General features: G+C 35.8%; 1 pseudogene; it reads left to right on the forward strand.

Annotated features, from left to right (window-relative positions):
* Nucleotides 1–5,796: 5,796 nt before the first annotated feature.
* On the forward strand, nt 5,797–5,925 carry LOC141372697 (U4 spliceosomal RNA; annotated as a pseudogene).
* Nucleotides 5,926–13,782: the final 7,857 nt, after the last annotated feature.

Genomic DNA, 13,782 nt, shown 5'->3' on the forward strand with positions numbered 1-13,782 from the left:
GAAGAACAAAGAGGCTCTTGGAGAGGGGACACGTTTCCTCAGGACTGGCTTGCCTTCCATTTCTTCTGTAGCACGTCCAAACAGTGTGCACTTCAAACTTAGTTCAACAGAGGGTTTTTAGCAAGTGTCTCTTCAATCATCGTCAACAAGTGAATGAATGCTCCGTTTGAAACCTTTTTCTTTTGTGAGTAAATAATACTCAACCCCAAATAATCTGCCTTTCTACTTACTTCCCTCCAGTTATCGTAGTCACCTGTTTAACCTCAGAAGGAAAGATATTTTTAATTTTGTAATTTGTACACCTTGTGTAGTGCCATGTATATAACCGACGTTTAATAAATGGATGAATAAAACACTAACCCAGATTTTCTTTTTGCCTCAATAGTTATCCCAGCATATCAACACCTTACAAACAGACAGTAGTTTTGAGAAAACAGCATGGTTTGCTGGACTCCAGACACTAAGCTGGAGGAACTTGTGCTACTTGGCATAGTTTGCAGTCGTGGTGCATTTTGAAAATGAAAGCACAAGGGTTCTTCTTGAACATGTCAGAATTGTTTATTTTTTTCTTTCCTGTTGCTATTAATCATTGTCTTACTTTTGCAGATGTAACTTAGAAAACCATGTTTTATCTCACTTATATATAGAATCATGTATTCAAAGAAGTCCAAGTGATGATCAAAAACCCTCCAAGAATACAGTATCGATGGGCTCATAATTATATAATGCCATGGAATTCAGTTTTCCTTTTAGTATCTTACTTGACAGATTTTTTTTCTTTCTTAAAAAATTTTGAAAAAAATGACAATGGAAAGGAGCAATTCAAGTATTTCTAACTGAAGTAGAAGCACTTCTTCTCAGTGATCTAAGCTTCCAAAAAAAAAAAATCTGGAGAAAGGAGAGAATATTAAACACAGAGTAAAGTAGAAGAAAAAAAGAAATATAAACTAGAAGTCAATTAAATAAGAAAAAAGTCAAAACCTAGAGAGATGAAAGAAACCAAAAGCTGTTTTTTGAAAATTTGTAAAAATCCAGCCAGGCTATTCAAAAAGGAATGAAATTAGAGACGGAGACAGAGATAGAGACAAAGATAGAGAGAGAGAGACAGAGACAGAGATGGAGACAGAGATAATAAGACCTGAAGTTCTGATCCTGTTTCAGCATCTCTAGGGCTGCATGGCGACACTGCTCACACGGTATTACAGAATAGAGGCAAACCTGGATGCTAAATCTCTCCTTTGTCAGACCCCCTCCGCAGGGGCTGGCTCACTGTTCAGAACTCCTCCGACTTGATTAGTTCAGAGGGTCCCTCTCTCCTAATTGGAACATTGCCTGAACATGGCTACTAATTCTTGGATCCTTCTCTCCAGCCTTGGAGTTTGCAGTTTTGCCTAGCTGGACTGCTTGCCGTATTTATCGGTCCACCTGTGACTATAAAACAACCATTTGTTCCTTTACTAACAGTGGATTTGCTTGTGGTATCTAGATCTGTTTCTTTGCCTATGAATGAAAGCGTTAGACTATACATCATGGTTATTCATTCTGAAAAACCACCCTGCATTTAGCAATGTAAGACAGCAAACATTTTTATTATGCTCGTGGGTTCTCTGGGTCAGGAGTTTGGAAAAGGGATGACATTGAAGGCTTGACTCTGGTCTCTAATGTCTGGGGCCTCGGCTGGGAAGACTGCAAGGCTGGGGTTGCCTTGAGGAATAGAGGCTGGAATCATCTGAAGGCTTGTTTATTCGAATACCCCCCCGCCCCCCGGTCCCTGGGCAAGGAGAACGCCAAACTGGGGCAGGCAACAAGAGTGCCTCTGCTTAGTCTCTCCAAGTGGTTTGGCTTCTTAATAGCATGGTGACCTCGGTGTACATGCTGGCTCGGGAGTCCAAATGCAAGAGTTCCAGATAACAAGGTACAAATGGAATCACCTTTTCTGACCTAGCCTCGGAAGTCATGCAGCTTATCCTATGCCTCAGTATGAAGCCTACCTATATTCGGAAGGTGGTTCATAGACCCTGCCTTTTGATCAGAGTAAAGGTCTTGCTGTAGATGAATATGGGAGGTAGGAGATATTTGTGGAAACTCCAGTCTGCCACACTATCTGAATAGAACTGGCAATAGAATTTTAGCATCCATCTTCCTCACTCTGCCCTCATTTTCATCTCTATGGTGGCCTCCTTCACTTCAGCCACATTTTATGATAATAGTTCGAAGAATAAAGTGGGATCAATTTTTATAATTACATAGTTGTGTGTGTGTGTGTATGTGTGTGTATTTTCTATAGCTTTCCAGGGACAAAGAAGGAAATGTATTATTATAATTTTAAAGATTTACTGCTGCATGTCTAGACGCTTGGGAAAGTAAAGCTGAATATAGAAAGCACATTGCTAATCAAATCAACCTATAACATTTATTTTGAAAGTTTGATAATCAAGAAAAATTTTCTCCCTTTAATTGTAAAGTAAAAATCCAGGCTTATATTTTATTGAGAATATAAAGGAGTCATAATAAGCCACTTTAAGAGAAATATTATGTATTTTAATTATTTTGTTCCAGGATGTGAATTTCAGTTGTAAGATAATTAAATGCATACTTAACCATCATGTTGCTGCTTTCCTTCAGATACTACATGAGTACTGGGTCTGCAAGGGTGAATCAGATGTAGATTGATGCCGTCTTTAATGGAGCTTTTAGTCTAGCTGGGTCGGAGATACAGGAATAGGTAATGAGAGTCTTCATATAAGTAAAAACCTAAATGAATATGCAAGTCGTGATAAGCAAAGGGAAGAAAAAGGATCAGGTACCACAAGAGAGAATAAAAAGAAACAGCCTATTTAGATTAGATGAGCCAGGAAAGAAATCACTGAGAAACTGACAGTTGGTACCTGAATGATGCTAAGTAGTGTGGCAATTTTAGGAAAAGGTTTTAGGAAGAGGGAGGAACTTTTTCAGAGGATCTGAGTCAGATAAAACTCTGTTAGATTTTATTTATTTATTTATTTATTTATTTATTTATTTATTTATTTATTTATTTCAGGAACTACGAAAAAGACAAAACACTGATGTTTGTTTTTTGTTGTTATTGTTGTTGTTGTTTTAAGAGAGAAAGACAGGAGGAGAGGGAGAGAATCTTAGGCAGGCTCCAGGCCCAGTACGGAGCCTGACGCAGAGCTCTATCTCACAACCCTGCGATCATGACCTGAGCCCAAATCAGGAGTCTGACACTTTACCAAATGAGAGCCACTGACAAGTTTTCAACAGAGAAGAGAGGTGCTCCCATCTTTTTCTCTGGCTGCCGCTATACAGAAAATAGACTGGGGCAGGGTAAGAATGGATTGGACTTTGCTGATATGTTTGTGAGGATGAAAAGAAAAATTAACTGAGAAAAGAATTTATAAAGGACAATAAATGGAGGACCTTCGCAAATTTCCAAATTGCATAGAAATCACTGAACCCATAATCTCATCTGAGAGGCATAAAGGGCTGTATGAGTCTATACACAGTACCACAGGAGAATTCCCTAAGCTACTTGCAGATTTCCTGAATTCTTACCTCCTGCCTTTGCACACACTGTTAATTAAAACTCCCAGAGAAAGCCCTCCTCTCTCTTATTATCTGTTGAAATCTTAACCATCTTTCAAATTTTGATTTAAATGCTTCCCCCTCCAGGAAAGGCTGATGCCCCTACTCAGATATTTCCTCTTCCCCAACTCCAACTCTCTTGCACTTACTTTTTAAAAAAGTTATTATTAAAGTATAGTTGACATATAACAAATGTTATATTAGTTTCATGTGTACAACATCGTGATTTGACAATTCTATACATTAGTCAGTGCTCACCACGATAAGTGTAGTCACCATCTGTGTTTCTTACGTCATTTTTCTATTGACTGCAGACATAACATTTACTTTTATAGTGCACTGTTCTGGGTTTGATTCACTGTTGCAGACTCAAGGCCTAGCCATAGGCCAATATTTCCTGAATATCAGGAATTATTGAATGAAATTCAGGATATTCAGGAAATAGTGAATGAACCAATTAATTTACAACTGAAATTTACAACCTGAAACATTATCATGAAAGTATATGATTTTCTACGTTTTTAGAAGAATGGATTATTACGACTCCTTTTTTCTTTTCTTTTTTTCTATTCCATATTTATTAATTAAATTCAATTAATTAACATATAATGTGTTATTAGTTTCAGGGGTAGAGGTCAGTGATTCACCAGTCTTATATAATACCCAGTGCTCATTCCATCACGTGCCCTCCTTAATGCCCATCACCCAGTTACCCCATCCCACCCCTCTAGCAACCTCAGTTTTTTTTCCTGAGATTAAGAGTCTCTTATGGTTTGTCTCCCTCTCTGATTTCATCTTGTTTTATTTTTTCCTCTCTTCCCCTATGATCCTCTGTTTTGTTTCTTAAATTCCACATATCAGTGAGATCATCTGATAATTGTCTTTCTCTGATTGACTTATTTCCCTTAGCATAATACCTTTCAGTTCCATCCACATCGTTGCAAATGGCAAGATTTCATTTTGTTGATGGTTGAGTAGTATTCCATTGTGTATATATGTATATATATATATATATACCACATCTTCTTTATCTGTTCATCTGTGGATGGACATCTGGGCTCTTTCCATAGTTTGGCTATTGTGGACATTGCTGCTATAAACATTGGGGTGCAGGTGCCCCTTCAGATCACTACATTTGTGTCTTTGAGGTAAATACCCAGTAGTGCAATTGCTGGTTCATAGGGTAGCTCTACTTTCAACTTTTTGAGGAACCTCCATACTGTTTTCCAGAGTGGCTGCACCAGCTTGCATTCCCACCAACAGTGTAGGAGGGTTCCCCTTTCTCCGCATCCTTGCCAACATCTGTCGTTTCCTGACCTGTTAATTTTAGCCATTCTGACTGGTGTGAGGTGATATCTCATTGTGGTTTTGATTTGTATTTTCCTGATGCTAAGCGATGTTGAGCACTTTTTTCATGTGTCTATTGGCCATTGGGATGTCTTCTTTGCAGAAATATCTGTTCATGTCTTCTGCCCATTTCTTGATTGGATTATTTGTTTTCTGGGTGTTGAATTTGATAAGTTCTTTATAGATTTTGGATACTAGCCCTTTATCTGATATGTCATTTGCAAATAACTTCTCCCATTCTGGCGGTTGTCTCTTGGGATTGTTGACTGTTTCCTTTGCTGTGCAAAAGCTTTTTATCTTGATGAAATCCAAATAGTTCATTTTTGCTTTTGTTTCCCTTGCCTTTGGAGATATGTCTAACAAGAAGTTGCTGTGGCTGAGGTCGAAGAGGTTGCTGCCTGTATTCTCCTCTAGGATTTTGATGGATTCCTGTCTCACATTTAGGTCTTTCATCCATTTTGAGTCTACTTTTGTGTATGGTGTTAGGAAATGGTTTAGTTTTATTCTTCTGCTTGTCGCTGTCCAATTTTCCCAACACCATTTGTTGGGAAGAGACTGTCTTTTTCCTATTGGACATTCTTTCCTGCTTTGTCGAAGATTAGTTGACCATAGAGTTGAGGGTCCATCTCTGGATTCTTTATTGACTCCTTTTCCCATAAGCTATCTGTAATCAATCCCTACCATGTATTTTTAATAGTGCCTCTATATTCAATAAATTAAATATAAGTATGACTCATATTTTAAGTTTATTTTAAAAATGATTAACTAGGATCTACTCATTTACTTGGATGGTATGTATTCCTTTCTTACTGCCATCCTAAAAGAAAATTTGTATCGATAAAAACTACATTAAAAATGACACATTGTTTTGTGCAGTGGCAGTATGGTAGCCAATGAGGTTTATCTGGAGCATGATTATTGCTAACTGAAAAATGACCCAAACTCACAAAACAAAAATAAAATCCATCTTAAATATCATTTTCCATCCCTAGACATCACCTAGCTAAGTAAATTGGTTAAACTGGTGATAAATTTAAGTTATCATTCATTCCATCTCTTAATGCCTTTAAGTCTATTTTTATTATTCAAGTCTCCAGTTCAACTGAATCATTAGAGGGATTACTTGCAAGCCTAGAGTTCTGCAGTATTATGTAATAATACTTGGCATTTAAGATTAAATCAATACATGTGAAAGAGATTAAAAATAAAGAATGAGAAATCAGGTGGTACTTGTACAATAGAAACAACACAAAATATTTTGTATTTAAAATAAAATAAGGTGTTTAATTTAGGAAGATGTAAAATTCATGTGCTAACAAGCACCTCATATGGTCCCTGAGGAATTATGACTAAATGACACATCCATACAGGAACTGATTGATTTTTTTTTCAAGGCTTGTTCAGTAAGATCCAAGCACCAGAAAGCCTCTCCTAGATACTGCCTTGAAATCTACTAAGTGTAACTTATAGTATATTTCCAGTATTCACATTTGCCTGCAAGTTTATTAAACTTAAGAAAGAAAGAGATAACACTCATATTTCTTCATTAATAAGTAAGCAAATAAACAGCAGGCTTACTTGGATCTCTTCAGAATTTCTTCCTTTTGCACAAGTACTATTTATCATTTTATAATGGCTTAAACATAGCTGTACTCAGTGCAGCATAAAAAAAAAAACAGCTATTTAGCGGAATGAGGATTGAAAAAAAGCAATGTAATAAGCCACATGGGTCCCTTACTCCCAATTATGTAAGCTTGAACTATGTTTTTTAATAACAAAGAAAGAAGATCTGTTTTCTTCTTTTGTCAGTTATCATATTGCTGAATCAATTAACCTTATTGTTTTGTTCCCTCTTCTCTTTCCATAGACTGCTTCCAAGTATAAGGAATGACAGTACCAACATTCCACTTGGTCACTAGCAATGCCTCAAGACTCTGTCCGTGATCTGATGTGGCAATTTGCTTTAAAATTATGGCCATTATTAGTTCTATTTTTATCTAGGCTGATTGTGGATTAGTGTATTTGGAGGAAGGATTAAGTATTTTACCTGCTTGCATCAGAAGTATGTAAAGAGCACTTCTGGATAATATCAGGTAATAGATAATTAGTTTGGCACCTGACGAGAGTGAGGTCCAGGCACTAGTATTTTATTACTTACTAACACAAGTGAGCATTCAGCTTTTGGGTCAGCTCAGATACCTGAAAAACAGCTACTCTGGCACATTTACAACCTGGTGAACAAATTTATGCAATTTTACGTCCCTCTGCTGATTTACCTGGAAAGACCATTATGTAAGATAATGAATTTAACAGATGAAAATCAGTAAATGCTTTTGCACACTGTCACTTTATATCATAAGGTATGATTTGGCATTTTCTCACCTAAACATATCCATACTCATGTGATCTACATATTAGAGATGTGGCCCTTCTTTTGAATTGAAGACTTTCCTTGATTAATTTTCCCTTGAATATGGTATATATTTAACCAGAGTATTTTTACCTGAGTCAAGTGCATGTATTAGCCAGACATCTTCAAATATTGAGGCTAAAATGGCAATGCAAACACAGAAATTATTTCTTTTTTCCTGTATTTTTACCTTAAAAGATAAGTGAAGCAGGGCAAGTACTGCATGGAGCACTGGGTGTTACATGAAAACAATGAATCGTGGAACACCACATCAAAAACTAATGATGTCTCAATTAAAAAAAAAAACAAACCAATGACACAACAATGAAATTAAAAAAAAAACTAATGATGTATTGTATGGTGATTAACATAACATAACATAATAAAATAAAATTTAAAAAAATAAAATAAAATAAAATAAAAGATAGGTGAAGCTCTAGCTAGTGTATTTCCTGAGATGGGGTTAGGATTGGGGTAAAAGTAGAGGTTGGCGTTGGAGTGAATAAGGAAAGTAGCAAAGAGAGGGTATTTTCTTCTTTCAGGATATCATACTCTTTCAAGAATGATGACTTGGGTTATTCATTTAGACATTTTAAGATTCACCAGTAAATCTAAGCTAATTAAACAAACACACTCACGGAGAGGGGGATAATTGGAACAAACTACAGAAAAGACTAAGAAATAGACTAAAAAGAGTCAAATAAAATTTTTTTGTTTTCTATTATTTCAGAAAAAAATACATCCATAGAAACTGTAAACCAGCAAACACAAGAAGACAATTCATAGAAGAAATTAGAAACAGACCCTTGAAGACTCTTTTGAAAAGATAGGGAAGACAAGAGTGAAGACAGGAGCGAGAGTGAAATTAAAAAGTTTACATTTTAAGTAGGCTCAAGTTACTTTATTAGGGAGTGGCTTTGTTTGTAACATCCGTTGGTGGGACCGGTAACACTGTGATTTTTTTTAACTATCTAGTCAGTATACAAAGAAAAAAATGAGAGTTATAATCACTTAGGTATCTTTTATATTAAGGTAATCTCTGAATGTCATTTTTGATTTTAATAGTTTTTAAACCATTATAAAAATAAGCATTAAGAGTGAGCAGTCAAGGAAGCAAACTGTTGCCTTTGAACCTTGGCTTTACCTTTTACCGTCTCAAGACACTTAACCTCCTATGCCTTAGTTTTCTTATCTGAAAAATGGGGTATAAGAATATCATCCATTTCTCAGAATGTCTGTGTACCTTAAATGAATTAATACATGTTAAACTCTTGGAAAATAGTGCTTACAACATAGTAACTTATCTAAGTCTTATTACTATTTTTGGATGAAGTCTTATAAATAGTGTATAGTATTGTCCCCGTCTTCAGAATCAAACAAATTATTTTTCTCTTCATAAGGAATCTCAATAATTTTGCAAGTTGTAGGGTATATCTTTGATCTTTTGTCATGTTTATATTTTGGACTGAGGGGCAGGTGGTTTTTAAAAATTATTTAAATTGTGGAGATGATGAGGCAATCATTTTGAGGAGTTCTATTGTAGATAACTAGAAACAAAAAGAGATGGTTTGGGATTGTGGGCACAAAATCTTCATCTGTTCATTCTCTGAATGCAATTTTCTTTACTTTAAATCTCTTTGTCCAAGAGTGGTCAGGAAAAACACTGGGAATGAGTTTGATTAGAAATTGAAATAAATCTGCTGAAAATCTAAAATTCGTGTTGGTTTATCGCATTCTTTCTATAATCTACTGTGCCTCGAGGAGCGATACTGGATGATTAGACTTGCTGGTTTATGAAAGCAGCTGGCGTGGGTTTAACAGTTTAAAACTGCACTGAGAGCAGAAACCGACATCACATCACATATGTTTTAGCTTAATCACATATGAGTTAGCTGAATCTCCTGATATGAGTTGAACTTATTTGGAAAGAGTTAATCAGAAGTCACAACGTAGCATTAACTGACAAAGAGAGGTACATTATTGAGAAAGAATGTTATATTCGGTTTTTGTTGCTGGAATTCTCCATGTGACTTGCCACAAAAAAGTTTTGCTTTTTTTTCCCACAACGATAGTAAAAAAGCCATGACGGCTAATACTACTATCTTACTGTCTTTGCTACTGTTACTTCCACCCAACCAACACTACAGCAATAGGAGCCTTGGTTCATTCAGTGACTGCGGACAGGCCCGTGGTAAGCGCGTTCTAAATATAATTTCACATAATCTTTAAAAGGACTTTCCAAAGCAGTCACTCACAAACCCATTTTGGGACGATAAAATTAAAGGTCAGAACACTTAAATTACTAATCCCAAATCATCCAAATCATAAGTAGTAGAGTTGGGATTTGAATCCAGTCTGTATGACCACCAAACCACTTGCACTTTCTATTATACCAAAGATTCCCATAATTTTGTATTTCACAGGTCTTAAAAATGTCAAAGTAATCTGAAGTCCTTCATAGAACTAAGTCAGGATATTTGTTTAAATTATCAATTATAACCTCAGAATAAACTGAATATATTGAGTTTTTAGTCTGCATTGATATGTTTCTACAACTGAATATATTTAGCCTTATGATAATAACTCAATACATTGTTCACATTTCTTATTTGTACACATACTGATGAGGACTCTTTTCTGGATTGGCACTGGCCTAATGATTTAACATTTGGGAAGCACTGTATGACACCACACTGACTTGATTGCTTCCGGCTATATGTTAACTCCGTGTTTTATATTAAAGAAATTATTGGAAAAGTTGTGCATAAAATTACTCTACCTCTATTAGACTACATTCTCTCGTTTATTTCCATTATGCCATTATGATTGAGAAATGTGTTCCTATAAACAATGATGTGGCTCTAACTCATAATACACATGATGCTTAAAGATCCTAGAGTCCTTATGATTTTCATAATGTGAGGTTGATATACATTTGTTTTTAATCACTGAGACATGTTAAATAAATAGTCAGTCAATATGATTTCTCCTGTTGTTTCTAAAGTAAAATATTTTAAATGTTAACATTTTAAATGTTTAAATCTTTTCACTTTTTAAAAGGTTTTGTTTGACTTCATGTAATTTGAAATTGCAATTAACCTGGAATGACAGTATTTAGCAAGTTCCTTAAATTCCTTTATGACTTTTCAAAGAGCATATATAGACAGCACTTGAATTTTTTAACTCTAAAATTGAACACATAAGTGTACATTATTGTACACATAAATGAAGTATCTTCCAAAATTGTCTCTGTATATAAAGCCTAGTACATTTTTATGATTTTGCTTTTCTGATCTGTTCCTAGATTTTCAATGTAGGATTTCTACGTTCTCTTTTATGATCAAATATCGCTGCATGGAGCCAGCTAATTAGCTGGTCTTTCTCAGAATAGTGACATAAAAGGACTAAGCTGTGTCTACCAGCCTGAGGCCAGTATCGTGCAGGATTTAAATACTCCTAATCTCTGCTCAGTTTAGCCCTGTGGGGGCTGAATGGTTGTGCTCACCAACCCAAATTCACATGTTTAACCCCTAATCCTTGTTGTATATTTGGAGATGGGGCCCTAGGGAGGCAGAGGTAGATGAAGTCATGGGATTAGTGCCTTTATAGATAGAGACACTGGATTGCTTGCGAGGACACATGTAAGACATGTAAGTCAGGAGAGAGTGCTCACCAGAACCTGACCATGCTGGCACCATGATCTCCAACTTCTAGCCCCCAAAAGTGTGAGAAAAAAGTCTGTGCTAAACCACTCAGTCTGTGCTATTTGTTATGGAGCTTGAGCTAAGACAACTGCTAAAATCTGTCTCTTTCTTCTGGCGTTTGAATGTTCATTAATCTTAAACTATCCCAAATTTGGCAATAAAAAAAAAATTAAACATCGTCAAGAAAAGGTCGTAAGCAAACAAGATGAAACCAGAGAGGAAGACAAACCGTAAGAGACTCTTAATCTCAGGAAACAAACTGAGAGTTGCTGGGGTGGTGGGGGGTGGGAGGGATGGGGTGGCTGGGTGATGGACATTGCGGGGGGTATGTGCTATGGTGAGTGCTGTGAATTGTGTAAGACTGATGAATCACAGACCTGTACCTCTGAAACAAATAATACATTATATGTTAAAAAAAAAAAGAAAATTAAAAAAAAAGAAAGAAAGCATAGGGGCATCTTCAAACACTTGTGGTGACGAAGAACTGGAGTGCTATAGCAGTTTACTTCAGGCTGCGCTACCAACAAAGTCACCCACATAGTCCAAGTTGGGCAGCTAGTCAGCAAACCTGCTTACAACTTGTATTTTCACCTTTTCAAATCTATTTATTAGGAAAGAAAGGATACTGTTTGTTTAAAGGGAATCTTCAAAATTGTGAAAAAGCTTTATTTTATTTATTTTAATTTATTGTTTTGGAGAGAGGTATAATTTCATGGCTAATAGTAAGCTTTAGGAAATTTCTGGCACAAACCAACTTAGATTCCCATGTCATTTAGATTTGAAGATGGTCTCGATATATCTTTAAACATTTTTTAAATGAAAACACGGCTAGATTTTAAAAACGCAAGACAATGTAAGTAACAGGTAGCACGTAGTGCTTACTTTGTTCTAGATATTGTTCTAGAAATTTATATATATTTACTTCTCACAGAAACCCTAAGAGGTAGATATTATAATTATTACCATTTTATAAATGAGTAAACAGAGGCCCACAGACGTTAAGTCACTTGTGTAAGATCATGTTGACAGCGAGCGGTAGAGCGGTAATTTGAACCTGGGCAGTCTGGCTTTAGACTCCAGCTTTTCACTACTATGCCACACCTGTGTCTTTTCTCTGTTCTCTCCTCTGCTCTGCCATGGCAGGAATGCTTAGTAGTAATTCCTTATATTTTTTCTGAACATGTTCCCTTTGGCATCAGTATCTTGATATTGTCTTTTCCTAATATGTGACTTCAATTCCTTTAAAAATACTGTTTTTTTTGTCATTTTAACAATTTTAAATATTAAATGGATTCCTTTTTCCTTTTCCTGTTACTCACTCATTTCTCATAAATTGTTAATTGGTAATAAGTATTGAATGGCAAAGCCATTCCACTGTAGGAATCAACAGGGGTACATGGAAATAGACTGAATAGTCTACTCTCATTGGTAAGCCTTTCTTTAGTGTTAGAGGTATCAGGGCATCTTTTCCTGTTACCATTAACCATTAGATTTTAGATCTTTGTTCTGTTTTATATGTGTCACTCGTCAGTTTTTGTCTTTCTGTTTGGAAAAATCGGGTTAGGTCATCCTGCTCTCCACCTAGGGAAAGAGGATGCCATACTGACATCAGGGTATGTCGAAGTTGCTTATCATTATAAATTAATTTTAAAATTACTTGATTATTATGTGAATTTCCAAGTGTGACTGATAACAAAAATTATAATAGTGACCAACTCATGGGTTGTTCTGAGGACTGAATGAGCTAACTTATATGAAGTGCTAACCAGTGTGCAGCGTAGTGAGCACTTACCAAATAGTACCTGTGATTATTATTATTGTCGTTTTGGGGAGAGGGACTGATCAGGTGACTTTGAGTATGTTGGTGCCCATGATAGCTTTTATTTATTTTTTTAACAATGAAATATATACATTGGTATTCCGGCTTTAAAATAAGACCGAAAAAAATAGCATTTAATTCTTATAATAACATATAGGTTTATGTTCAACATAGGTCAATAAGACCTATTAAGACCTGGGTATCACCATCACAGACATTTCAGTAACACTGGGGGAGAAATAACAAGCTCATATGAACAGTGAACACCATGCAAAAGTATATAATTAAGTGTAGTATAAGGATTGTGTGGTGTTCAGGAGAGTAAAGGCAATTCAATTGGAGTTGAAAATTTTATGAAGAGAGGTGCCTGGGTGGCTCAGTTTGTTGAGCGTCTCTGACTCTTGGTTTAGGCTCAAGGTCATGATCTCAGCGTTGTGAGATGGAGCTCCATTTAGGGCTCCATGCTCAGCAGGGAGTCTGTTTCTCTCCCTCTCCCTCTACCTCTTCCCCCTCCCTCTCTTGCGCTCTCTCTCTCTCTAAAATAAATAAATAAATCTTAAAAAAAAAAAGAAAAATGTGTAAAGATCTTGTCATGGTAGTGCTGGAAGATGAGTTTTCCTTTGAAGAAAAGGGACCGTCTGGCGAAGGAAAAATATAGGCCTAAATATATACACAGAAATAATGTGGTATATATTTGTGGAATATTTGTAATACTAATGGGTAAATAATCGTCGATTCTTATGTCTTTCTCTTTGCTTATAGCAGACACTAGGCAAAACTTTTTCCCATGAAGGAGAACATAATTTTCAAACAAATCCCAGATCATTTTTTCTGTCAGATTCGATGTTACTTTCTAACTAAATGCTGAAACTAATGGCTTTATAATGTTATTTTTGCAGACTTTTATTTATTTAAAT

The sequence above is a fragment of the Callorhinus ursinus genome, unplaced genomic scaffold, assembly GCF_003265705.2.
Source record: "Callorhinus ursinus isolate GAN/ISIS: 27379988/994484 unplaced genomic scaffold, GSC_fseal_2.0 scaffold4, whole genome shotgun sequence".
In the NCBI taxonomy this organism is placed as follows: domain Eukaryota; kingdom Metazoa; phylum Chordata; class Mammalia; order Carnivora; family Otariidae; genus Callorhinus; species Callorhinus ursinus.